Source organism: Lampris incognitus, chromosome 11 (assembly GCF_029633865.1).
Source record: "Lampris incognitus isolate fLamInc1 chromosome 11, fLamInc1.hap2, whole genome shotgun sequence".
NCBI classification, from domain to species: Eukaryota; Metazoa; Chordata; class Actinopteri; order Lampriformes; family Lampridae; genus Lampris; species Lampris incognitus.
The window spans coordinates 20,945,905-20,949,960 of NC_079221.1; positions in this window are offsets into that span (position 1 = coordinate 20,945,905).

The window sequence follows — 4,056 nt, forward strand, 5'->3', positions numbered from 1 at the left end:
TCTCTCTCTCTCTCTCTCTCTCTCTCTCACTCTCTCTCTCTCTCTCTCTCTCTCTCTCTCTCTCTCTCTCTCTCTCTCGTGCACGTGCACACACACACAGATTAAACAACCTCTCAGACTGGGATGCAGGAATACTGAATGTCATGGTTGAACAGCAGTGTAAACTACTTTAAAACACAGACATACTCTGGTTGCTCACACACAAGACTACATATGATTGAAATTCATGCACGCGTACACACACACACTCTCTCTCTCTCTCTCTCTCTCGCTCTCTCTCCGTCTCTGCAGTCATACAGCGTGTCACAGCTGAACAACAGTGTAAACATATCTCAATCCAAGCTGGTCACGGAGAAGAAACAAGCCAGAAAGGAAAGGCTTGTGATCCTGTCACAGGATAATCTCCAACAGCGCGGTCGTATTCTCTCTATCTGCTCCTGATCCTGTTGATAAATAGCTCTTTAAGAAAGGGCTTCCAAATACCTCTTTAAACTGTCCCCATAATCCGACTACCGTAGGCAACCGGGTCACAATTAAATTGAGCCTGAATGTTAAAATACACAATCACCTTGTTTGTTTTAGTGTAAAATTGACCAGGAATGAGTCTGACGTTTATCCCTGCATGTAAACAGCTTTGACTCTTCACTTCTCTCCCCCTCTTTAGGTGTTGTTTGACTCCCTTATCAATTTGCTACTAGTAATAAAAGGTTAAAGTTGAATTATCTGTGCAGCGATCACTTTTTCATTATCTATTTATTCGCTGACAGATCACCTCCTTCACATCCCCAAACATAACTCCCTATGTCTACACTTAATTCCTAAGCAAGGTTTAACCGGGAACAAGTGTGGGCCGCAGTAAATGCAGATGCATAGCACTGAGAACTGTACTACATCGTTTAACACGAGTTGTCTCCAGCCATAACTGGTGTGACCAGTTCCGTTTGGGTACAAATCAATTAACCAAACCCACCACATTTCCTACAAAATGTAAATAAAGTTTTTTTTTCATTGTAAATTCTGCATTAGAGTAAAGATTGTTTGAATTCAACACAACTGGTCTGCGGTATTTACTCAGTTACATGACTCCTGAAAGAGCAACTTGAGAATGAGAACTTGAATCGCGCTAAAGAAGCTGCAACTCTTTCAAGTACCAGCAGGTGGCAGTACACAAGCAGACTAACCGCTACTCAGTGCCGTACAACACTGAACAACTCGTCTTTCCTACACCTCTAAGATTGTGTCACATCTGTATGTGTTTGTCAAAAAAGAGGGTGAGAGACACACACACACATACAGACGGGGGCTGGCAGAGGGCACTGGGTCACATTTATCAGGTGTGGAGGCTTATAAGGGTGGTTTCTTTCACACACAGAGACTTATCACAAAAGCAGTGTGAGCAGGCTGAAACCTAGCTAAACTCTATTGCACGCCACACACAATAAAGACCGCAGTGTTCCTCACGCCACCTGTAACGCAATGCATTTTACAGTGACTTCGAGATATCTTCCACATACTTAACGCCCCTCAAGTTTCCATTCGGAAAGAAAGCTACACAGACAGAGCATCCAGGTGTCAGCTGAAGGGGAACTCCACCCGGTTTGAGAATCCACATCTGTCATGAAGCAACAAATGCATAGGAGTCATTAACACATGAAGGGTGACTGGGTTGCCACCGACTGAGGGTCTTCTGGCAGTTAAGGGCTAATTTTCAGGTTTAAAACTGACAATACTGGTGATAGTGGAGAGGTTATGTGTGCTGTCAGTAAGGGTACCCTGCAGTGGCCCGCCCGCAGGTCTGTCCCCTTTCTAAGCTTATCTTTTGCCTAGAAATGCCAAATTGACTGCATACTCATTTAGGAAGTGGCCTGCGATGGCCTGGCGGCCTGTCCAGGGTGTCTCCCCGCCTGCCGCCCAATGACTGCTGGGGTAGGCTCCAGCATCCCCCGCGACCCTGAGAGCAGGATAAGTGGTGGGATAATGGATGGAGGGAACAGTCTTTTGGTCAGCAAAAACTTTTCCATGGTCATAGACTACGAGGGAGGGGTTCCAACTTTATATTGACGATGCCACGGGTTCAAATTTAAGTCAATACTGGTCGCTAAACCTGCCGTTTGAACTGTCCCAGACTACAAACATGAACACAGTATGAGCGTTCTAAACTGTGTGATATGACTAATTCACAGCGAGTCTGTTTCTCTGTGGTCCCGCCGCCCGCCCGCGCCCGGCTAGATGGCTTGCCTATGGAAACACACAGACAGGCAGGCAGACAGAGGCTGACAGAGCCCTGCAGGGATCTCCGCAGTCCTGCTCAGGCAAGCAGAAACCGCCTGGCTCTCCCCTGCCCTGGACACATTCCACAACAGGAGAATACGCAGCCTGTGGTGCTCAAACCATAGTTATGAGGGAGGGGGGCGATGCAGCGAGAGCGAGAGCGAGACATTTTGTCACACTTAATGTGGCATACCAGATTTATTAAGTTTTATGGCCAACTTTTTCTTCTTTTTTTAACCGATCCACTACTTCAGACCCCGGTAGACCCTAACCCATGTAGAATGCCGCTCAATGTATGAATTCATGTCCCAGTTTGGATTTCAAAAGTCGCACTGCCTCCCGTTTAGCATAAATCTCCCTGAAATGCTCTGCTGACAGGTAACCAGGTCAATTCCTTTGCTTTTCATGTGAGTCAGATCACCCATTGGCTTAAATGTGGACCAGGTGAAACTCTTTTTTTTCCATTACTGCTACACAAGCATCAACCGAGTTTAGCATCTAGTTAGGCTATATTGTTCAAATTGTAAGGGTAAATGCAAAATAAAATGTATTATTTTGTTACCATGCTCCTAAGTCAGCTCCACATTGATGATAAACTTAAACTCAATAATAAATAGATAAGCAATGTAATCAGAATCAGAATCATGTTTATTGACCATGTGCACTACATGGAATTAGACTGCAGTTTCATGTTTCCCTCAGTGTACTTCACATAGAATAACAATGCGGAAACACAACAATCACAAGGATTGACTTATACAGGTGATAAGGTGCAATGGTGCCGAGAATATATCAGAGATGCTGAAATAGATGTTAGCAGGTTACTTACATGCCTGAGGTAGTTGTGTGGTGTGTAGGTATACTGTGCATGTAATCCCCCCCCCTTTTTTTCTCCCAAATTGCACTTGGCCAATCGCCCCACACTTCCAAGACGTCCCGGTCGCTGCTCCACCCCCTCTGCTGATCCAGGGAGGGCTGCACACTACCACATATGCCTCCTCCGCTGCATATGGAGTCGCCAGCCGCTTCTTTTCACCTGACAGTGAGGAGTTTCACCAGGGGGATGTAGCACGTGGAAGGATCACTCTATTCCCCCCAGTTCCCCTCCCTAAACAGGCGCCCCGACCGACCAGAGCAGGCGCTAGTGCAACGACCAGGATGCCCGACAATGCCAGAGGTAACATGGTGATTCGAACCAGCGATCCCCGTGTTGGTAGGCAACGGAATAGACTGCTGTGCTACCCGGATGCCCCCATACTGTGCATGTTCTCTACCTTTGTGCTACTACTTTGTTTTTCTTATTATTTTGTGATTAAAAGTCTCCAACTATATTTCAGAAAAAGGCCGTGTTGGCCTTGTTGCTGTTCCTAAAGCAAACCCCCACCAAGGAGGCCACGTGGGTCGCAGTTGTACCTGTGATGTGTCAGCTGATTAGAATTGGGTCAAATCAAAGGATCCGGACACCTTTGTGGACTGTAATTGATCCACTGTGCCAGGAAGACCCTCACCCAGATAATGACAGACATTTCCCCCCGACTGCAACAAATCAGCACCTACTGCGGTGCGTGATGGCGAAACGAAATGGGGATCTCGCAGCAGTGGGATATCATCCTGGAACGGGCGACTCAAACCGAGCTGCACAGGGCCCTGGAGGAGGCCTGATCTGTGTAGGCGTATGTAAAGGTGTTCAGAAAAGCCAGCTGATTTTTACACTTGCCCCGAGAGTTGACAGCCAGATGTTTTGAGGCAAGTTTATAGAACAAAGACGCCATTATGGAAGTCTAT